The following is a 25,399-nucleotide window of genomic DNA, read 5'->3' on the forward strand; positions in this document are numbered from 1 at the left end:
TTCAGAACAATTAATTAAGTGCTCAATTATTTAATATTGATAAATTGACTTAGTAGGGCTATATAAAGGGCCATATATACTCAATCTCTCTTTTTGATTCATTTTGGCTAATTTTGGGCTCTTAAGTGTGAGAGAGAGCCGAATTAGAGGGAGAGAGTGTACGGAATTGAGGGTTTGCTCAAGAAGCTTGGAAATCTTGAAGATTACTCAAGAATTTGCTATAGATTGGAAGAATTGAACCTCTAGGTAAGCATGTGAGCATGAATTCAAAAGTATAAGTTTGTAAATTGTGTATTTGTGACAACCCTCACCTCTGTGATTAAGCATGATAAGTGATTTATCTGACTGAAATTCTGAATTGACTGCATGAGTGTGCTGTTTTAAATGTATTTCTATCTGTTAGTCATTAAATGATCTGTTCATGTTTTATCTTTGAATTTCGAATTGAAAGCCTTATCGGCGGCCGAATCTGAAATTGATTAGTGTTTTATGTTAATTAGAATTTATGTGATTTTATGGTAGATTTAATTGAAATTTGATTTGGTATGATTAAATTAGGTTAAATAATGTTAAATTACATTAGTTGGCTTTTTTTTCTCTTTTGCCACTTAGTGGGCCACTTCCACAAAAACATCTTGAGGCTTAATTCATTCATGTTTGGCACCTTCTTCAGCCATTTTGAGATCAAAACCGTGAGAGTGAGAGAGTGGGATAGGAGAATTGGTTTCAACAAGAGATTAACTTGGAGAATTAGAAGGAAATCGAAAGGATTTTGCAAAATTGAGCTTGTAGACTTTGAATTCAAGACCTAGGTAAGGAATTCATCTTCTTGAATGTGAATTTAAGTCATTTCTTGCATGATTCATGGAGGAATAGGAGCTTAAGGTCAAGAATTAAATTAAAGTGCTGAATTGAGCAGAAAGTCATGCATGCATGTGCACATTCTTGAGTTTAAAGATCTTTTCCATGAAATTTGCTACATGCATGTTCATATTTTGATTATAGTTCATGAATTCATCATGTTTTTGGAAGGATTGAGTTATTTGACCATGTATTTGAAGCTTTGAATTTAATTGAATACATGCATGTTGTGTTTGAGCTTTGTTCTTGAAGTTTATTTGAAATTGTGTTCAATTGACTCACCCTTGGGCTTTGATTTTATAAATTGATCTTCAAAACAGGTTATATTATGGGTTTAAAGTGTTTTTCCAGAAAATGGGCCCAAGAGGTTGAGTTTCGATGTGTTGAATGCTTGGTTTGAGCTTGGGAGGCAAATCTGGAAATTCCAGATTTTAGCTTCCACACTCGAGCGAAGGATTCCACGCTCGAGCTACCGTCTTTTGTTCAGAGCTTCGCTCGAGCGATGGAATGGTGGCTCGAGCGTAAATTGCAAGCTCTCAGGTTTTTGGTGCATGCAAACGCACGCTCGAGCGAGGGAACCCACGCTCGAGCGAGGATTGTGTCTTACGCTCGAGCGAGCGTCGAGCGAGCATCGAGCGGGGATTTTCAACATCCAGCACTTTTTGCATTTTTACAGAGCGCTCAAGCGAGGAAGTCCACGCTCGAGTGATCCTACTATTTTGACAAGCTCGCTCGAGCGAAGAAAGCCACGCTCGAGCGAGACCCCTGTTTTCTAAAAATTCTGAAAAGTGTTTTAAAGTGCATCCTTGCATCCTCTTTCCATCCTAGGCATTTCTAGGCCATGTTTAAGGCATCTTAATAAGGATATTGATGTAGGACCACACCGAGTCAAGTTAAGGGGCTAGTTTGTTTATCACAAGTGTGTAACTTAGTGTGTGTTCATTCTGTAACTGTGTAGGGTTGGCATCCGAGGACGCTCATTAGCTGCTTATAGCCCGGTGCTCTATGAGTAACAATGTTGTAAAGATATGTTCAATTATGAATATTTTTCTAAGGATCAACTGTTCTGTTTACTGAAACGTTGTTGTTTAATGAATAAATGTTTGTCCTATTTTTAAACTGTATTCGTGGTATCCATAGCAATTTACTATTACTGTACTGTTACTGCTACTATCACAGAGATCTCTGTCGGTTCCCAAGTTTGGAACTACTACTGTTTACTGTTATGATGGCCATCAACTGACTGTTCGATCTGTTAAGACCTACTGTATTGTTTTGCTATTGGATGTACCACATATAACTGCTATGGTTTCTAAATGACTGATATAACTATTTAATGACTGAAAGGACATTCATTATTAACCTCTTTACACAACTGTTATTCACTGGGCTTTAGCTTGCTGTTTATATTTATATGTAGGTGTTCAGGCACCGGATTGATGCTAGGAGCGTCGGGGTAACGCCCTTTTTGTCTAGCCAACCAATGTGCCTCATTGCGAGGTTCCAAGTCTGACCAAGCTAAGGCTGCTTTAGGGTGTCTCAGTTTCACCCTTCCGTCTCTGTTTTGCAATACTATTTTAGACTTGTACTGTACAGTTTGAAGAAAGGACTTGGTCCCTAACCTGAATGTTTGTACATACGATGTATATATGTTTTGCTTATGAATGTGAATTTGTCAGAAAAATCTGTTTGCATACAGACTGTCACAGCTCATTGGACATCTTTTATTACTGTTTTGGCTTCCGTTAGCCCCTGTACTCTGTATTACTGTCTTTACTATCAAGCAGGCCTTCAGTAATCACGGATTACTGGCCGGTTACGGTGTTAAACCCATAGGGGCGGGTTTGGGTCGTGACACAGTGGTATCAGAGCGATATCAAACCACGAGTTATACCGCACACATGTGTCCAAATGAGCTATAGGATATCCTAGAAAAACGATTAGGGCATTACATGAGCATTGAAAAGGTGTGTGTGGCCATGACATGAATATATGTGCTAATGTGCTAATGTGTTTAAGTAAGCAATTCCTATGTTTATTATTATTGTATTGCATATAGTGAAATGGACAATGCAAGGAATGCCGATGAAACAGAATCATCTGGTGCTAGAATGACAAGATTGGAAAGAACAGTTGAACTGTTGACCGAGGCCTTGAGGCTACAACAGAACCAAGAGCCCCCACCTCCTCCAGTTCAACCCGAACAGAATGTTAATGAGGATATAATTGCTCTAACACAGAAGTTCAGCACAATGAAACCACCATCCTTCTATGGAGGCTTGGAACCATTAAAGGCCGAAGCATGGGTGCTAGAAACGGAGAAGTTGTTTGAAGTGTTTCCATGTTCTGAGGCATACAAGGTATTGTTAGCTACCTTCACTTTACAAGAAGAGGCTAGACGGTGGTGGATGCTTGTCCGTGACACTGACACTGTTATGACTTGGGCTCAGTTTAAGGGAGTCTTCTCTGAGAAATACTTCCCTCGGTGTGTCAGGGATCGCAAGGTGACTGAATTTGAGCAATTGAAACAAGGTACTATGTTAGTGGCAGAGTATGAATCAAAGTTTACCAAACTCGCCAGATATGCACCACACATGGTGGACACTAATTTCAAAAAGGCCAGGAAGTTTGAAGGCGGCCTTAATGTTGAAATACTTGACAAAATCATTGTTCTGAAACTACTGAAATATGTAGATGTTATTGACCGAGCAATAATGGCCGAGTCGAATATCGAGGCATTAAAACAGACAGAAACACCGGGAACTGAATGGCGCGGTAAGAGATGAGGCTTTAAGTTCAAGAAAGGCCGAAATAACTCATCGAATAAGAAGCAAAATACAGGGTCAACGACCGATTCTAGTCAGGGGAGTGTTTCCATACCACCCTGCTCCGAATGTGGGAAAAGACATAAAGGAGTTTGTTATAAAATTTCTGGTGCTTGTTACAGGTGTGGCAAGGTAGGCCACATGGTTAAAGATTGCCCTTCCACTTCTCAAGGCAATAGTAAAGCTGCACCAAGCGCAGCAGCATCAACTGCTCCACCGAAACCCAACCCCAAAGCTACTGCAAAAGAGCTTGTGAGGCAAGGCTGAGTGTTCGCACTTGTACCGGGAGATGTGCAGAATACCGAGACCGTTGTGTCAGGTATACTCTCAATCTGTGCTCAAAATGCTTATGTTCTGATCGATTCGGGGTCTACACATTCATATGTCTCGCATGCTTTTTCACGGAAATTGAATAGACCATTGGAACCCATGAATTATTTGTTAGTTGTATCTTCACCTGTTGGGGGATCCATGACATGTGCTTATATGTACCCTGCATGTGAGATTATTGTTGGAGATGTGCATTTGTATATTGATTTACTGCCTTTGAACATTGACCATTTTGATGTAATATTGGAAATGGACTGGTTAACAAAATATCATGCTACCATAGACTGTGTAACAAAACAAGTTATTTTCCGCCCACCTGGATTGCCTGAATTTGTGTTTAGTGGAATTGGTGTAGTACCTCCCCCATACTTGATTTCATCCATGAAAGCATTTAAACTGATTAAGAAGGGATGTAAAGGGTATGTATGTTGTATATTGACTGTACCTACTGATGCTAAAGCTAATGTGGACAGTATTCCTATAGTTAGAGAATTCCAAGATGTTTTTCCAGATGATTTGCCAGGGGATTTGATTGACAGGGACATTGAGTTCACCATTGATGTGATTCTGGGTACACAGCCAGTTTCCAAAGCTCTGTACAGAATGGCACCTACCGAACTGAAAGGACTGAAAGTTCAGCTAAAGGAACTGTTAGATAAGAGGTTCATCAGGCCTAGTACTTCACCGTGGGGCGCTCCAGTTTTGTTTGTAAAGAAGAAAGACAGCTCACTGAGACTCTAGATTGGTTACCGTAAACTGAACAAGGTAACAGTGAAAAAAAAATATCCATTGCCTCGAATTAACGATTTGTTTGACAGTTACAGGGTGCTCAGGTTTTCTCAAAAATTGACCTTAGATTCGGATACCACCAGTTGAAAGTCAAACCAGAGGACATTGAAAAGACTGTATTTCGAACGAGGTACGGACATTATGAATTTCTTGTTATGCTTTTCGGAGTTACTAATGCACCTGCCGCATTTATGGACCTTATGAACAGAATTTTTAAACCGTTCATCGATGAATTTGTAGTTGTGTTCATAGATGATATTTTGATTTATTCCAAAAACAAGGAAGAACATGAACGTCATTTGAACATTACCTTACAGACCTTAAGAGAACAGAAACTCTATGCAAAACTGACAAAGTGTGAATTTTGGCTTGATAATGTTTTGTTTTTGGGACATGTAATTAGTAAGGATGGCATTACAGTTGACCCACAGAAAATTGAAGCAGTAGTGAATTGGCCTAGACCGACTAATGTTATTGAAGTTCAAAGCTTCCTAGGCTTAGCCGGGTACTACAGAAGATTTGTGAAGGACTTTCCAAAATTGCCCTACCATTGACTCAGTTGACTCAAAAAGGGATATCATTTGACTGGACTGACCAGAGAGAATAAGCTTTTCAAGAGTTAAAAACTCGACTTGTGACTGCATCGATTCTCACCTTACCCTCAGGTACGGATGGATTTACCATATTTAGTGATGCTTCTTACAAGGGTTTGGGATGTGTCTTAATGCAGAATGGTAAAGTTATCGCATATGCTTTCCGACAACTGAGACCGCATGAGAAAAATTATTCGACCCATGACTTAGAACTTGCTGCAGTAGTGTTTGCCTTGAAAATCTGGCGTCACTACCTTTACGGGGCAACATGTGAAGTGTATACAGATCACAAGAGTTTGAAGTACTTCTTCACACAGAAAGAACTGAACATGAGGTAGCAGAGATGGTTAGAACTGATAAAAGATTACGATTTGCAAATTTTGTACCATCCAGGGAAAGCTAAGATCGTTGTTGATGCACTTAGCCGGAAGTTAAATGGGAATTTAGCCTGTTTACTCACCGGACAGAAAGAATTGCTATGCGACCTTGAAAGATTTGAAGTTGAGATTGTTTTGCGTGAACAAGGTGGAACCTTAGCCGCTATTTCTGCTCAACTGGCACTGATTGAGGAAATTAAAGAGAAACAGCAACATGATGACTTTTTGAAAAAAATAATTGATGAACGGGAGTCCAAACTGAGGCCGGACTTTAAGTTCGAGAACAATGTGTTGAAATTTCAGGGAAGATTTTGTGTACCGAATGATTCTGAACTGAAAAGACGAGTTCTGCAAGAGGGCCACAATTCGAAACTGTCTATCCATCTAGGAAATACGAAAATGTACTAAGACTTGAAACTGAATTTCTGGTGGCCGGGAATGAAGAAAAAGATTGCTGACTTTGTATTGAAATGTCTTCATTGCCAACAAGTTAAAGCTGAACATCAACGACCCGCAGGTTTACTACAACCCTTACCAATACCGGAGTGGAAATGGGAACATATCACTATGGATTTCATTGTTGGCTTACCTCGCTCCAGTAAAGTTATGGACTCAATTTGGATTATTGTTGATAGATTGACTAAATCTGCTCACTTCCTACCTGTCAAAACAATCTATAATGCAGATAAATTAGCTATAATTTATATTGACGAGATTGTTAGATTGCATGGAGTGCCTGTATCTATTGTTTCTGATAGGGACTCGAAGTTTACATCGAAATTTTGGCAAAGTCTGCAAACTGCATTGGGTACTGAACTGAGACTGAGTAGTGCATACCATCCTCAGACAGATGGCCAGTCAGAAAGAACCATCCAGACTCTGGAAGACTTACTGCGGATGTGTGTTCTTGATTTCCAGGAAAATTGGAAAAGTCATCTACCTTTGGCTGAATTTGCCTACAATAACAGCTTTCATTCGAGTATTGGTATGGCGCCTTTCGAGGCTTTATATGGCAGGAAATGTCGATCTTCCATCTGCTGGGCAGAAGTCGGAGATAGACTTTTGCTTGGGCCCGAAATTGTACATGAGACTACCAAAAAAGTGAAACTGATTCAACAAAGATTGAAAACCGCACAAAGCCGATAGAAAAGTTATGCGAATGTCCAAAGGCGAGACAGGGTATACGAAGTAGGTGATCATGTTTTTGTTAAAGTGACACCAATGAAAGGGCAAACTCGTTTTGGAGTCAAGGGTAAGCTAATGCCGAGGTATGTCGGACCGTATGAAATCATCGAAAAGATTAATCCGTTGGCATATCAAGTAGCGCTTCCTCCTGAAATGGAGCATATGCATAATGTCTTCCATATTTCAATGTTAAGGGATTATCTACGGGATCCCTTCCATGTGATTGAGCCTACCCGTGTAGTGCTAAGTGATGACTATACTTATGAAGAACGGCCTATTCAGATTGTGAACCGACGGATCAAGAAGTTGAGAAACAAAGAAATTCCGTTAGTGAAAGTGGATTGGCAAAACCACGGTGGCACTTATGCCACTTGGGAAAGAGAAAATGATATGTTGAAGAGATATCCTGAACTGTTTCCCTTGAATCCAGTATTCTACCAAAATGAAGGTAATTCAAGTTTGGGGACCAAACTCTTTTAAGGGGGGAAGACTGTGACAACTCTCACCTCTGATTAGTGTTAATCTGTGATTAAACATGATAAGTGATTGATCTGACTGAAATTCTGAATTGATTGCATGAGTGTGCTATTTTAAATGCATTTCTATCCGTTAGTCATTATGCTTGTTTGGCAAAACTTAAAAACAGCTTATTTCAGCTTTCAGCTTAATTTAAGCTATTTTAATGTGTTTGGCTTAGCTTATAGCTTATAGCTTTTTGAAAGTTAGAAATCATCTTATTCTTTGAGTGGGGCAGGAGATGCTTAATTTATTAAGTCAGAATTCAATTTATGTTCATAGTTATAAGCTATAAGCTGTTTAGGCATAAGCTATAAGCACTTTCCCACAGCTCTACCAAACAGGGCCATTAAATGATTTGTTCATGTTTTATCTTTGAATTGCGAATTGAAGGCCTTATCGGCGGCCGGAATTGAAATTGATTAGTGTTTTATGTTAATTAAAATTTATGTGATTTTATGATAGATTTGATTGAAATTTGATTTGGTATGATTAAATTAGGTTAAATAATGTTAAATTACATTAGTTGGCTTTTTTTTCTCTTTTTCCACTTAGTGGGCCACTTCCACAAAACATCTTGAGGCTTAATTCATTCATGTTTGTCACCTTCTTCAGCCATTTTGAGACCAAAACCGTGAGAGTGAGAGAGTGAGATAGGGGAATTGGTTTCAACAAGAGATTAACTTGGAGAATTAGAAGGAAATCGAAAGGATTTTGCAAAATTGAGCTTGTAGACTTTGAATTCAAGACCTAGGTAAGGAATTCATCTTCTTGAATGTGAATTTAAGTCATTTCTTGCATGATTCATGGAGGAATAGGAGGTTAAGGTCAAGAATTAAATTAAAGTGTTGAATTGAGTAGAAATTCATGCATGCATGTGCACATTCTTGAGTTTAAAGATCTTTTCCATGAAATTTGCTACATGCATGTTCATATTTTGATTATAGTTCATGAATTCATCATGTTTTTGGAAGGATTGAGTTATTTGACCATGTATTTGAAGCTTTGAATTTAATTGAATACATGCATGTTGTGTTTGAGCTTTGTTCTTGAAGTTTATTTGAAATTGTGTTCAATTGACTCACCCTTGGGCTTTGATTTTATAAATTGATCTTCAAAACATGTTATATTATGGGTTTAAAGTGTTTTTCCAGAAAATTGGCCCAAGAGGTTGAGTTTTGATGTGTTGAATGCTTGGTTTGAGCTTAGGAGGCAAATCTGAAAATTCCAGATTTTGGCTTCCACGCTCGAGCGACCGTCTTTTGTTCAGAGCTCCGCTCGAGCGAAGGAATGGTGGCTCGAGCGTAAATTGCAAGCTCTTAGGTTTTTGGTGCAGGCAGACGCACGCTCGAGTGAGGGAACCCACGCTCGAGCGAGGACTGTGTCTTACGCTCGAGCAAGCGTCGAGCGAGCATCGAGCGGAGATTTTCAACATCCAGCACTTTTTGCATTTTTACAGACCGCTCAAGCGAGGAAGTCCACGCTCGAGCGATCCCACTGTTTTGACAAGCTCGCTCAAGCGAAGAAAGCCACGCTCGAGCGAGACCCCTGTTTTCTAAAAATTCTGAAAAGTGTTTTAAAGTGCATCTTTGCATCCTCTTTCCATCCTAGGCATTCCTAGGCCATATTTAAGGCATCTTAATAAGGATATTGATGTAGGACCACACCGAGTCAAGTTAAGGGGCTAGTTTGTCTATCCCAAGTGTGTAACTTAGTGTGTGTTCATTCTATAACTGTGTAGGGTTGGCATCCGAGGACGCTCATTAGTTGCTTATAGCCCGGTGCTCTGTGAGTAACAATGTTGTAAAGATATGTTCAATTATGAATATTTTTCTAAGGATCAACTGTTCTGTTTACTGAGACGTTGTTGTTTAATGAATAAATGTTTGTCCTATTTTTAAACTGTATTCGTGGTATCCATAGCAATTTACTATTATTGTACTGTTACTGCTACTGTCACAGAGATCTCTGTCGGTTCCCAAGTTTGGAACCACTACTGTTTACTGTTATGATGGCCATCAACTGACTGTTCGGTTTGTTAAGACCTACTGTATTGTTTTGCTATTGGATGTACCACATATAACTGCTATGGTTTCTAAATGACTGATATAACTATTTAATGACTGAAAGGACATTCATTCTTAACCTCTTTACACAACTGTTATTCACTGGGTTTTAGCTTACTGTTTATATTTATATGTAGGTGTTCAGGCACCGGATTGATGCTAGGAGCGTCGGGGTAACGCCTTTTTTGTCTAGCCAACCAATTTGCCTCATTGCGAGGTTCCAAGTCTGACCAAGCTAAGGTTGCTTTAGGGTGTCTCAGTTGCACCCTTCCGTCTTTGTTTTGCAATACTGTTTTAGACTTGTACTGTACAGTTTGAAGAAAGGACTTGGTCCCTAACCTGAATGTTTGTACATACGATGTATATACGTTTTGCTTATGAATGTGAATTTGTCAGAAAAGTCTGTTTGCATACAGACTGTCACAGCTCATTGGACATCTTTTATTACTGCTTTGGCTTCCGCCAACCCCTGTACTCTGTATTACTGTCTTTGCTGTCAAGCAGGCCTTCGGTAATCATGGATTACTGGCCGGTTACGGTGCTAAACCCATAGGGGCGGGTTTGGATCGTGACAGTATTCAAGCTAGTTGGGTAATCAAGAGTAAGAATTGAAATGAAATTGAGTTGATCATGCTAAATTGAAGATCAATGTATGCATGCATGTGTGTAATTGCTTTGAATTTGCATGTTTGAGCACAAAATGTATGATCCATGTAAGTTTTTAGTCGAAGCTCATGTTTTTGACCATCTCTTCACCAACTAAATTGAGAATATTGAGTATATCTCACATGCATGTACAATTTATGAGAACATGAGTTTGAATGTATGAGCTTGTTATGTTGGAAATGAGTTTGATGCAAATTGGGACATGTATGTGATTAACTTGTGAAATTGAGCTTCATTGTGTTGTAATTTGGTGTTTGTACCATGTGAGTAAATGTATATATGAAGTTTGAGCCATAATATGCAAGAAATGTTGGTTGGAATGATGAATTTGAGCTCAAGAACCATTCTAGAAAACACAGAATTTATGATGTCCGCTCGAACGGGGGAAGTGCCGCTCGAGTGGAAAATTCATGTCCCCAGTATTTTTGCAGACATGGATGTCCACTCGAGCGGGGAAGTTTATGCTCAAGCGGGGAGCCATTTAGTGAGGCCTTCCGCTCGAGCGCCAAACTTCGAGCTCGAGCGTAAAATTGACATAACCAGTACTTTTACAGGCCTCATGGGTCCGTTCGAGCGGGGACCCTGTTTCTGAAAATTTTGAAAGTGCATTTTGTGTTTCGTTTTCCGTTCTCTTTCACTTCTAAGTATTCTTAGGCATGCATTGAGCATTGTAAATGAGTTAAAGGGATAGGAAAAAAGCCTAGAGAGGAATATGTGAATTAAAGAATGAATTAAATCATTTGTGACCCGTATATGTTATGTGATGTGTAGGGTCAAGCTCCAGGGCAAACCAACCAGCCGATCACTGTGAGTAATATCTTGACAAAGATATCTGAAATATGTTGTTGTCCAATCGCTTACTTCTATGTAAGTTTATAAGTTTGTTAATTTGATTGGTGGACAATGTTTGCTATGCCAAATGAATGGACCAAAGGCCAGTTTGACATGAAAGTATGAATGGCCCAAAGGCCAGTTTGACATGAATGAATGAATGAATTGGCCGAAAGCCAGTCTGACATAAATGAATGAATGGGCCAGAGGCTAGTATGATTTGAACGATAGAATGAATGGGCCAAAGGCCAGTTGGACATGAATGAATGAATGGGCCGAAGGCCAGTTTGACAAGAAGGAATGAATGAATGGGCCAAAGGCCAATTTGATCTGAATGAAAGATTGGTTGGGCCAAACGCCAGTTTGACATGAAAGAATGAATGGGTCAAAGGCCAGTCTGACATGAATAGATTGGGGCCGAGGCCGTCCGATGTGTTTGGAACCACAGCTATTTAACCTATGTATATATATATGTATTAAATAGAAATATGAATTGGGCCCAAGACCATCCGATGTTTATTGCCCTAATGCACCTTCTTTATTTGATATTATTCACTAGGCTTTCGCTCACGCTCATTCATATGTTTGTAGGTGAGCCAAGAGAGGTCCAAACCCAGCCTCAGTGAAGTTTGTGTGGGACAACCAAGGTTTTGAAGAGTCAGCCTTACGTCTCACGCACGAGACTCGTCATCACCCTTTGTTATCTTATTGTATTTTGTTATGTTGGTGAGGACTTTGGAACCGTTTGTATATAGTTTTGATAGGCTGACTTAGACTTGAATGATCTTGTCTGTACAGAACTTTATGTCACTGTATTTTGGTGTGAGTTATTAATATGTACATGTATAATCTGTTATGATGTGCCATATAAGCACAATTCCAGATAATCTGTTATGATGTGCCATATAAGCACAGTTCTATAGACAAAGTTTTAAATTTTGCTTCCGTTTGGCCCCTCTACTCTGTTGAGTTATGTCTGATTTAGTTTGAGACCGTAGGTAATCCCTTGATTACTGGCCGATTATGCCCTTAACCCATGGGAGCGGGATCGGGTCATGACAGAGTGGTATCAGAGCACGAGTTAATAACTCACACACTTGTCCAAAAGAGCAATAAGCGTCTAGAAAAGATCTAGGATGCATTCATGTGTTAAGTATGAATTTGGAAGTATCAAGAATATGCTTAAGTGTTTTGATATGAACAATTATGTGCCATAAGTTTATTATTTGCTTGCATTGCAAATTATTTAAATATGTATGCTCTTTAGTATATGCATATTTGTGAATCTTTTGTGTAAAGTATAATGTAAGTTTAATCAGATGGTGAGAACCAAAGGTGATGAAATAGAAGAGTCCTCTACTGCCAGAATAGATAGAATGGAAAGGTTGATTCAGGAAATGGCAGAAACACTGAGGCAACAACAAGAGTGGCAACAACAGTGACAGCAGCCACATCCTCTACCTCCACGTCCGGCACCACCCGTGACAGATAATTAGAATGATGATCGGATAATAGCTCTCACCAAAGAATGCAAGAAAATGAAACCACCACAGTTCCACGGGGGATTGGATCTATTGAAAGCCGAAGCATGGGTCCTTGGCATCGAAAAACTGTTTGAAGTGTTCCCGTGTTCGGAGACACAGAAAGTGATTCTAGCCACCTTTATGCTAGAAGACGAGGCAAGAAGATGGTGGATGTTAATGCGTGAAAATCATAAGGATGTTGACTGGGCAAAATTTTTGGAAATCTTCTATGATAAGTACTTCCCGCAATGTGTTCGGGACAGGAAAGTGTCAGAGTTCATGGAACTTAGACAAGACAGCATGACCGTAGCTGAGTATGAGGCCAAATTCACTCAATTGGCCAGGTTTACACCACATGTGATCGATGCTGATTATAAGAAAGCGAGGCATTTCGAAGGTGGGCTTCGAAGCGACATTTTAGAAAAGGTAAATGTCTTGAAGCTAGAAACCTATATTGGGGTGCTAGACCGGGCCATAATATCAAAAGCTAACATAGCTAGACAGACTAGGTCCACAACTTCCTGGAAAGGCAACAAGAGGCAAGGCTTCTTCTCACAGAAGAAATTTTCGAAAAAGCAAAACACAAGCTCCTCAAATACTTCAAATTCTTCCCGAGACACATCTCCCATGTGCAATATTTGTAGCAAAAGACACCGTGGGGTTTGTTACCGTGTGTCAAGAGCCTGTTTCAAATGTAGCAAACAAGGGCTCATGGCCCGAGATTGTAATTAGAACAGTGGGAAGCTAGCTGTTAGCTCAACTGCATCGATCCCGAAGCTGGGAAATACTATGAGATCTACTACCACCGGAGATACTGTAAGGCAATGAAGAGTTTTTGCTAGGGGTGGGCGCGGGTCGGTTGCGGCCACGAAACCTCCAATCCGCCATCCGTCCGCCAGACTGGCGGATTGAAGAAAATCAATCCGCATCCGTCCGCCAATCCGGCGGATGTGGATTGAGCGGATTGGCGGTTTGGCGGATGGATGCGAATCGGTTTGGCGGTTTAAAATTTTATAAATTTTCAACATAATTCAACTTGTGCACTCCCTTAAAAAAAAAAAAAGAAAAAAAAAGTATTACAGTCAATGACTTAAAAAAGTATTACAATCACTGTATGTCTTATCCAAAGAAAGAAAGTTTGAAACTTTAGAATATCACGATCACTGTATGCTTCATCCACATATTACAATTACAGCATGATTCATCCCTATAAAGTATTACAATCTGTGATTCTTAAAATATAATAACAATTCAAACCACCAAAACCATAAACAGAGCAGTAGTAGAGATTGAATGTCTCTATATTGTTACATCTACATATGTTTTTGAAAACAAAAACCAACCAACATATATTATATTTTTTATTTATTATTTTTAGAGTTAGATTTAAAAACTAAAAAATATAGATGAATAATATGTTTATTTTTTTCAATTCAAAAATATATTCAAGTTGAAAACTTTTTTTCAACAGAATATTTAAACTCTTTTTCAATTGAAAACACAAACATAATATTTAAACAAATTGAAAATACAAAGTCTTATAAATTACTACAGGTGCTCGCGATTTGGCGGTTTGGCGGTTCGGTTGCGGCCAAAAAATCTCAAATCCGCCATCCGTCCGCCAAATTGGCGGATTGGAGAAAATCAATCCGCAACCGTCCGCTCATCATCACGCATCCGTCCAAAATGCGGCGGATCGGTTCGGTTCGGTCGGTTTTGGCGGATCGGTATATCCGCTGCTCACCCCTAGTTTTTGCGCTTGTTCAGGGTGATACACGGAATGCCAACGCAGTTGTCTCAGGTACTATTTCTATATGTAATCAGGATGCTTTTGTGTTAATTGACTCCGAATCAACACACTCTTTTGTGACATGTGCATTTGCATCTAGACTGAGTAGACCTTTAGAATTGTTGCCACATCTGCTATGTGTATCTGCTCCATTCGGGGAATTTGTGTTGTGTGAATCTGTATATTATTTTTGTGACATGTGTGTTGGGAATGCTATTTTATATGTAGACTTGTTACCCCTGAACTTTAGGCGTTTTGATATAATTCTGGGCATGGACTGGTTAACTAAATATTGTGCCACCATTGATTGTGTGACAAAACATGTTGTGTTTAGACCACCAGAACATGAGGAAATTGTGTTTGTGGGTAACGGGGTAGTACCTCCACCTTATTTAATATCTGCAATGAAGGCATGCAAACTAATTAGGAAAGGGTGCTAGGGTTATTTGTGTTATGTGTTGTCTAAACAATCTGTGAATGTTGAATTGAATGATATCCCTATTGTTACAGAATTTCCAGATGTGTTTCCAAATGAACTGCCAGGGGAATTGGTGGATAGGGAGATAGAATTTACTATTGAGATTATGCAAGGCACCTAGCCTATTTTGAAAACTCCCTACAGAATGGCTACTGCTGAAATGAAAGAATTGAAAGAACAGTTGCAAGACTTGCTTGACAAGGGGTTTGTCCGGCCTAGTACTTCACCGTGGGGCGCACCGGTGTTGTTTGTGAAAAAGAAAGATGGAACTTTACGCCTGTGTATTGACTACCGAGAACTAAACAAGGTAACAATAAAGAATAAATACCTTTTACCCCGTATTGATGACCTGTTTGACCAGTTCCAAGGATCACAAGTGGTTTCTAAGATTGATTTGAGATCCGGGTATCATCAGTTAAAAGTAAAGGGAGAAGATGTTGAGAAAACCGCATTCAGAACGAGGTATGGATATTTTGAGTTTCTTGTTATGCCATTTGGAGTGACTAATGCTTCGACAGCATTTATGGACTTAATGAACCAAATTTTAGAAACCTACATTGACGAATTTGTTATGGTTTTTATTGATGACATTTTGATATATTCTAAAGATAGACTCGAACATGAACATCAATTGAGAACTGTCTTACAAATACTTCGGAAAAGGAAATTATTTGCTAAACTAAAGAAATGTGAGTTTTGGTTGGATAAAGTTGTTTTCTTAGGGCATGTTATCAACAAGGAAGGAATTTCAATGGACTCACAGAAAATAGAGGCAATTGTGAACTGGCCTACACCGACAAATGTGACAGAAGTCCGCAGTTTCATGGGCTTAGCTGGTTATCACAGGAGATTTGTGAAAAACTTTTCCAAGATAGCTGTACCTCTTACCCAGTTGACACGCAAGGGGCAATCATTTGAATGGAACGACGAAAGAGAATCAGCCTTTCATGAACTGAAAACGAGACTGACCACTGCACTGATATTGACATTGCCCGCAGGTACGGAAAACTTTGTAATTTTCAGTGATGCGTCTTATAAAGGTTTGGGTTGTGTGTTAATGCAAAATGGAAAGGTTATTGCTTACGCCTCCCGAAAGTTGAGACCACACGAGAAGAACTACCCAACACATGATTTAGAATTGGCCGCAGTTATTTTTGCTTTGAAAATTTGGCGGCATTATTTGTATTGGGCAAAGTGTGAAGTCTACACGAATCATAAAAGTCTAAAATACTTCTTTATACAGAAGGAATTGAATATGCGACAGAGGAGATGGCTGGAACTGATAAAAGACTATGGCCTTGAGATTCAGTATCACCCCGGGAAGGCTAATACAGTTGCTGATGCCTTGAACAGAAAATCAACGGGGAGTGTGGCTTGTTTGCTTACTGAACAGAGGGAGATCTTGCAAGATTTTGAGAAGTCTGAAATTGAAGTAGTAATATGTGCACAGGACGGATTGATAGTCGCTATTATAGCCGAGCCGGCAATCATTAATGAAATTAAGCAGAAACAGAAAGAGGACGAATTCCTTAATAAAGTGATTGATGAGTTTGAGACCAGTCCAAAAGCAGAATTTAGCATTGAAAATGAAGTGTTAAGATTTCGAAACCGAATATGTATCCCAGATGTTTCGGAACTAAAGAAGAGGGTCTTAGATGAAGCCCATAAATCCGTGTTTGCTATGCATCCGGGTAACAATAAGATGTATCGGGATTTGAAACAAAGCTATTGGTGGCCGAAAATGAAGAAATAAATTGCAGAATATGTATCCAAGTGTCTTCAATGTCAGCAAGTTAAAGCTGAACATCAGAAACCAGGCGGTCTACTTCAACCTCTCCCTATTCCTGAATGGAAGTGAGAACATGTGACTATGGATTTTGTCATTGGCCTACCTAGGATTTCTCGAGGTATGGATTCCATTTGGGTTGTAGTTGATAGACTGACTAAATTTGTACATTTTTTACCAATTAGAACTACATTTAATGCTTATAGATTGGCTACAATATATGTTGATGAGATTGTTTGTTAAACGGAGTTCCGGTATCTATTGTATCGGATAGAGATCCGAAATTTATATCTAGATTGTGGAAAAGTTTGCAGGGAGCTATGGGAACAGAAACTGAGATTTAGTACTGCATTCTATCCACAGACAGATGGATAATCAAAACGGACCATACAAACGTTAGAAGATATGCTGAGAATGTGTGCCTTGGATTTCCAGGGGAGTTGGGAAGACTATTTGCCACTTGCAGAATTTGCATACAATAACAGCTTCTACTCTAGCATCGGTATGGCACCATACGAGGATTTGTATGGTAGAAGGTGTAGATCACCAATTTGTTGGACAGAAGTTGGGGATAGAGCTTTACTTGGGCCTAAAATTGTACAAGACACTTTTGAAAAGATCAAAACCATTCAACAGAGGCTCAAAACTGCTCAGGACCGACAAAAGAATTATGCAGATGTTTGGAGATGACCTCTTGAGTATGAGGTTGGTGACCATGTGTTCATCCGTGTGTCTCCGATGAAAAGCCAAGTCAGATTTGGAAAGAAGGGCAAGTTGTCGCCCCGTTACATTGGGCCGTTCCAAATTCTGGAAAGGCTTGGCCCAATTGCTTATAGAGTTGCTTTGTCACCGGGATTCGAGCAAATCCATAATGTGTTTCATGTGTCGATGTTGAGGGGTTATCTCCGAGACCCGTTTCATGTGATTGATTATCACTAGGTAGCTATTGATGAGAATATGGAATACGCCGAATGGCTGGAACGAATCATTGACCGGCAAGTGAAATAATTAAGAAGCAAGTCCATCCCAATGATAAAAGTGGAATGGAAGGAACACTATGGAACGGATGCCACGTGGGGAAAAGATGATGAAATACGACTACGCTATCCATATTTGTTTCCCAACGAAGGTAAAATAAGTTTGGAGGACCAAACTTCCTAAAGGGGAGAAGACTGTAATAACCCTGTTCCATATTATGTTAATTGGTCATTATTATGAATGTGATTATGTGTTTAATATGATTCTGTGTGCCATTTATGTGAAAATATGTCGTTTTGAATTTCTATCTGTTCACCGTAGGAATATTTATTTGATTATCTGCTTTGGAATTTAAATTGAAGGCCTTATCGGCCACAAAACCCAAAATTGATTACGCCATTGTGATAAGCGTAATTTTTAGAGCCTACGGTGAAATTTAATTGAAAATTGATTCGAATCAAAACAATTAGATTCAGAACGATTAATTAAGTGCTCAATTATTTAATATTGATAAATTGACTTAGTGGGGTTATATAAAGGGCAATATACACTCAATCACTCTTTTTGATTCATTTTGGCCAATTTTGGGCTCTTGAGTGTGAGAGAGAGCCAAATTAGAGGGAAAGAGTGTAGGGAATTGAGGGTTTGCTCAAGAAGCTTGGAAATCTTGAAAATTACTCAAGAATTTTCTATAGATTGGAAGAATTGAACCTCTAGGTAAGCATGTGAGCATGAATTCAAAAGTATAAGTTTGTAAATTGTGTATTCAAGCTAGTTGGGTAATCAAGAGTAAGAATTGGAATGAAATTGAGTTGATCATGCTGAATTGAAGGTCAATGTATGCATGCATGTGTGTAATTGCTTTGAATTTGCATGTTTGAGCACAAAATGTATGATCCATGTAAGTTTTTAGTCGAAGCTCATGTTTTTTACCATCTCTTCATCAACTAAATTGAGAATATTGAGTATATCTCACATGCTGTACAATTTATGAGTACATGAGTTTGAATGTATGAGCTTGTTATGTTGGAAATGAGTTTGATGCAAATTGGGACATGCATGTAATTAACTTGTGAAATAGAGCTTCATTGTGTTGTAATTTGGTATTTGTACCATGTGAGTACATATATCTATGAAGTTTTAGCCATAATATGCAAGAAATGTTGGTTGGAATGATGAATTTGAGCTCAAGAACCATTCTAGAAAACCCAGAATTTATGATGTCCGCTCGAGCGGGAAATTCGTGTCCCCAGTATTTTTGCAGACATGGATGTTCACTCGAGCGGGAAAGTTTACGCTCGAGCAGGAGGCCATGTAGTGAGGCATTCTATTCGAGCGCCAGACTTCGAGCTCGAACGTAAAATTGACATAACTAGTACTTTTACAGGCCTTATGGGTCCGCTCGAGCAAGGACCCTGTTTCTGAAAATTTTGAAAGTGCATTCTGTAGACACCCCATTTTTGACCGACCTCAAGACTTGGAAGTCATCGTTTGAACACTCGGTGATCATCCTTGTTTGTGTTCGTTTGGAGTTCCCGAGAGTCTCGGCTACGCGCCCTGCCTCAGGATCTCTCGACTAGACTGTTTTGTGTCTGGTTTTGCACCAAACACTTGTTGTTTTACTTCTGAGGGTGGAAAGTAGCTTGTAGGCCATCCCCACACCTCACCGGCCATGGCTTGAGGCCACCGGCCTTGTTTCCTTGCCACCGGCCATTGGTCATGGCCGGTCGGCACTATTGATGGTCGGTCGGCATTGTGTTTGGTCGGCCGGCCACTGTTTCTGATCAATCGGCCACTTTTCCTAACCGAGACCTTTTCTTGAAGGAGCTTGACCCTCTTGAACCTTTTTTTAGCTTCTTGAGGAAGCTTGAACCTTTTTAGCTTCTCCAAGAAGCTTAACCCTTTTGAACTTTTTTTTTTAGCTTCTTGAGGAAGCTTGAACCTTTTTAGCTTCTCCAAGAAGCTTAACCCTTTTGAATCTTTTTTTTTTTTAGCTTCTTGAGGAAACTTGAACCTTTTTAGCTTCTCCAAGAAGCTTGACCCCTTTTTAGCTTCTCCAAGAAGCTTGACCCTTTTTTTAGCTTCTCCAAGAAGCTTGAACCCTTCTAAGCTTCCAAGAGAAGCTTGCACCTCTTGACCCCTTGTCTAGCTTCTCCAAGAAGCTTGACCCATTTGCCTAGCTTCTCCAAGAAGCTTGGCCCTTTTGTCTAGCTTCTCCAAGAAGCTTGGCCTTCTTAGCCCTTTTGCTCCAAGCTTCTAAGAGAAGCTTGGCCTTTTTGGTCAAAGCTTCTAAGAGAAGCTTTGCCCCATTGGTTTCTCTATATAAGGAGAGCCTCTCCTTTCATTAGAGAGGTTAGAAAATCTGATATATAAGATATATATATCACTCTCTCTATATATCTCCCTCTCTCTCTACATTTGGGTGGGTTAAAGGGTCCAAAAGAGTCTAGTTCTTGGCCATTTGAACTACACCTCCTAGCACAACACTTCCATCATCACTTGGAGGTTCTTGGGTCTTGTTTTCAGAGGTTGAAGGTTGCATTTTTGGGTCTAGAGGCTGCTGTCCCCTTTTGGCTACAAAGGTAACCCATTTTCCCTCTTTATTCTCCGTTTTTGCACACCCTTTTAGCCTGTCTTTCTTGCTGATTTGAGCTTTGTGTATAACATAAAAAAGTTCTGTTTTTTTGTGTTTAAAATACTTCATTAAGGACACTTTTGTGTTTGGGGTCGTTTACCCCCTCTTAGGCCTTGTTTGGCCCCGTTTTGTGCTATTTTTGGTGAACTTCGGGACCACCTTGTTTGGGCCTCCTCACCACTGAAATCTTGAGGGATTTCAGTGATGAGGATGGTGGTTTAAGGTCCTAAGAAGGAGAGGGGTGACCCTCTCCCTTGTTGCCTTATTTGTTGCCCTTTTTGGCCTTCCAAAGGGGCTCCTATTTGCATGCTTTCAAACCTTGTTTCAAACATTTTTCAGTGGGTTTTAGGACCCCCACAAGCCATTTCCAGAGTTGATTTGGTCTTGCTAAATGTCTATCTTGCATGTGCTTAATAACTCCTTGCATGGCCCTCTAAAGTAACTCATCATTTTTGCATGCCATGGTTGCGTATCAGTGGTTATTTGGGCCTATTTTCACATGTTTTATTCACTAATTTTTGATGGTTTGGTGAGATTCCATGTGCATCATACACTTGCTTTGTATTCCTCTATTTTGCCCAGAAATGCATCTTGCCTTTGGACCACCATGCTTGCATATTTTAGCTTAACTTTGTGAAGTTTTTGGTCATGTTTTAGCATGCTTAAGGTCTGTCTTGAGTCTTTAGATTCACATTTTCCATGTTTAGTATAGCCCCTTTGCATTTTGGCTTGTTGGCCTTAAGTGTGTGAGTATGTAGCATGCTTTATTTGCTTTGTTTTATTGGTTTGGCACCATTTGTAGCATCATTTCAGTCCCTTTGACATGCTTGTATGCTTGCCTTGGACACCTCTTTAATGCTTTCAAAGTTTGTGTAGCATGCTTCATGTTTTGGCATTTGTGCATGCCTTTGAATTTAGGTCATTTGGATGCCATCTAAGTGATCTTTAGGCCTTGTTTTAATATGCTAAAATTCTGTTTTTAGTCATTTAATTCATGCCATGTGTGGTTGCACTAAGTATAGTTCAATATTTCTTTGGTGGGCCTTAGGAATTGGACCATATTTGCATGCATGTTTGCATGTCATTTAGCCCTTATTTCATAGCATTATGGCTTCTGTTTTGGGCCTAATTAGAGCTGCCCAAATCATGTTTAAGTCCATCTCTTTGTTTGTTGCATGCTCTCCTTGTATATTGTAGCATATTGGTGAGTTGTTGCATGTTTGAAATCACATGATTGAATGAAGCCACATGTTGGCTTACATGCTTGAATGCCTACATTAGTCTTGCACACTTGTTAGTCACATTGCTCTATGCCTTGCATTTCTTGCATGCTCATTTGCATTGCCGTATTGCATGCCTAGTTAACATGCTTAGGTTGCATTGCATTGGCATGCATGCTTGGCCTCTTGACTATCCATGATAGAGGTTAAGTCCCCATTGGTTTGATTGTTTGCATTGCATTTGACATGGAAATGCATAACTTGGTCTCTTGGGCCATCACGCATTGAAATGCGTGATTGATGGTCCGAGAACCAAGGAGCATGTCCCTTTGAGTCACTAACATGATAAGGGATATGATTGGTGCATATATGCCTTAAATTGTATTTCCATGCTCTGCCTTGCCCTCTGTTGCTGTCAATTGCAGATTCTGCAGGAGCTTTCTGCCGACCGGCAGTTCTAAGTGCCGACCGGCAATCCTCCCTCTGCCGATAGCTTCACCAATGGCTGGTGATTACATTTCACTGCCGGTGGACATTCTACCCAGCCGATGGCATTCCCCAGTATCCAGAGAAGCAATCCTGAGGTTTTGGCAGCCTCCAGAGGAGTAAAGAAAGGAAAACAGAGGCAGCCTATGCATGGCGGTGCACTTCCGAGCAAGACCCGAGCACGCATTGCATCGAGCTCTCCTCCCGAGGCGGTTTATTGTTTTTTCTAGCTTAGTTAGTTTGTCAGCTAATTAGGCAATTTGTAATAATTAATTAGCTTGTAGGTTAATTATCTGTATTATTCTTTTGGTCTCTCCGAGTGAGGGTAAATTTGTAATAAGTGTGGGTGCGTGGGTGCGTGTGTGCATGTCTTCCAACCCCCACTTCTTTCTCCCTTTTACTTACCTGCTTTTGATGGTTAGTATTAGGACATGTTTACTTTAGCATACCTTATGCTATGCATGCGTGCATCATTCATCAGTATTGCATGCACCAGGCTCGGCGCATCATACTAACTGCATAAGTATTTCAAATCTAACTTGAATACATGCTACTTGTGCATTTTCACATGTCATTTATAGACTAGCCGGGCCTACTCTAATTGCATTCTGTATGTGATGCATTAGGCACTTAACATGAACTAGGATCACGCATGTTTGCTAACTAGTTTATTGTTTTGGCACGGAGTACGATGTAAGTATTTATGCTTTAGCATCTCACATGCGTGTGAATGTTAACATGATAGCATGCTTACCATGTGGCTAGATGCTTATGTGTTAAACTATTTGAATGCCTGTGGATGAAGGTTGGATTGTTTGAGTTGGAAAAACTCGTTGAAATCCGTATTTTAGCCTACTTGCGAGTAGCAAATTCCAAAGTATTTTTCCAAAACAAACGGATATGCAATGCTTCTTTCCAAATTAGGCAATCTAGTCTATACTTGTTTGTTGTGCGCATAACATAGTAATTCTAGGCTAACAATTGGAATAAGAACACATAATATTTTCAAAAACGGATATCATGGTTAGTAAAGGCCGATCTTCGGATCGGGTGAGAGGGGGTGCTCATAGCTGACCTTCCCCAATCATACCCTAGCTCCCGAGCCGAGAAACTCCGGTGATGACGGACATGTGGCCTTCGGCACCGAGTCAGGGTTTCCTAAATTCCCCCATAAAAAATATTTAGGTGGCGACTATGTATCTGGCAAAGCAGTCCATGTTTGGCACTTCTTTTCAAAAATCTGTTTCTCAAAACGATTTGCCAGATTTGGACTCTTTGGTTCAGATTAAGAACCGTGACACAAATCGAGTCCGAACTGTAGCGAAGGCCTCACCCGGGCGCGTCTACACATTCTGTTTCGTTTTCCGTTCTCTTTCACTTCTAAGTACTCTTAGGCATGCATTGAGCATTGTAAATGAGTTAAAGGGATAAAAATAAAGCCTAAAGAGGAATATGTGAATTAAAGAACAGATTAAATTATTTGTGACCCGTATGTGTTATGTGATGTGTAGGGTCAAGCTCTAGGGCAAACCAACCAGTAGATCACTGTGAGTAATATCTTGACAAAGATATCTGAAATATGTTGTTGTCCAATCGCTTACTTCTATGTAAGTTTATAAGTTTGTTAATTTGATTGGTGGACAATGTTTGCTATGCCAAATGAATGGACCAAAGGCCAGTTTGTCATGTAAGTATGAATGAGCCAAAGGCCAGTTTGACACGAATGAATGAATGAATGGGGCGAAGGCCAGTCTGACATAAATGAATGAATGGGCCAGAGGCCAGTATGATTTGAACGATAGAATGAATGGGCCAAAGGCCAGTTGGACATGAATGAATGAATGGGCCGAAGGCCAATTTGACAAGAAGGAATGAATGAATGGGCCAAAGGCCAGTTTGATTTGAATGAAAGATTGGTTGGGCCAAAGGCCAGTTTGACATGAAAGAATGAATGGGCCAAAGGCTAGTTTGATATGAAAGAATGAATGGGCCAAAGGCCAGTCTGACATGAATGGATTGGGGCCGAGGCCGTCCGATGTGTTTGGAACCGCAGCTGTTTAACCTATGTATATATATATATATATATATATTAAATAGAAATATGAATTGGGGCCAAGGTCGTCCGATGTTTATTGCCCTAATGCACCTTCTTTATTTGATATTATTCACTAGGCTTTCGCTCACGCTCATTCATGTGTTTGTAGGTAAGCCAAAAGAGGTCCAAACCCAGCCCAGTGAAGTTTGTGTGGGACAACCAAGGTTTTGAAGAGTCAGCCTTACGTCTCACGCACGAGACTCGTCGTCACCCTTTAGTTATCTTATTGTATTTTGTTATGTTGGTGAGGACTTTGGAACCGTTTGTATATAGTTTTGATAGGCTGACTTAGACTTGAATGATCTTGTCTATACAGAACTTTATGTCACTGTATTTTGGTGTGAGTTATTAATATGTACATGTGTAGTCTATTATGATGTGCCATGTAAGCACAGCTCTATGGACAAAGTTTTAAATTTTGCTTTCGTTTGGCCCCTCTACTCTGTTGAGTTATGTCTGATTTAGTTTGAGGCCGTAGGTAATCCCTCGATTACTGGTCGGTTATGCCCTTAACCTATGGGGGCGGGTTCGGGTCATGACAACTAACAGATAACGTGACATCATTTGTATGATTTTGGGTAATTGTAACTTGTATAATAAATGTGATCAATAATAATATCATAATACTAGTTGGTACACTAGTGCATATACTAATTGGTGCATGTAGTATCACCGTTAATTTATAATGAAAAAATGAAATAATTTTATGATATTATTAATGAAATGATAATTTTTGTAATACTAATTATATTAACTTTTATTAATGAAATAATTTTTCTAAAAATTAAAACTGAAAAAATGACAAAATAATCATTTTTATATCATATAAGGGCAAAAAAGATAATTACACAGTAAAAAGTTATTTTACAGCTTATTAACCAAACACTACTCTGTTGCTTAAATCCATAATCACACAGCTGCACTAAACAGGTTAACAGCTTATATTCACAGTTATAAACCATAATCTGTTAAGTTATAATTTATAATCACTTTTTCACAATTTTACCAAACGAGACCATATTCACAAATTCTAAATTATGAATCTATAGCATATGTCGTCTTTTGTAACAATCAAATATATAATAAATGGAAGATATGAGAATGTTGATTATAGTAACATTATTATGTAATTGGTTAATGTTAATTACTTATCCTTTGTTCATTCCTGATGAGAGAGTACAATCTCAAAATTTACACCGACCTCTCAATACAAACTCTATTTAAAGTCTTTTTTGGCACATATTAAAAAAGTCAAAAAATTACTATATTATTTAAGTCATATTACCTCTCTACCATATCACTTTAACCCCAACATATATTTCATAAAAAATACACTTATTTAAAACATTCCAAATCACCCCTAAGGGGTT

Source organism: Camellia sinensis, chromosome 5, assembly GCF_055761805.1.
Source record: "Camellia sinensis isolate YWXY chromosome 5, ASM5576180v1, whole genome shotgun sequence".
In the NCBI taxonomy this organism is placed as follows: domain Eukaryota; kingdom Viridiplantae; phylum Streptophyta; class Magnoliopsida; order Ericales; family Theaceae; genus Camellia; species Camellia sinensis.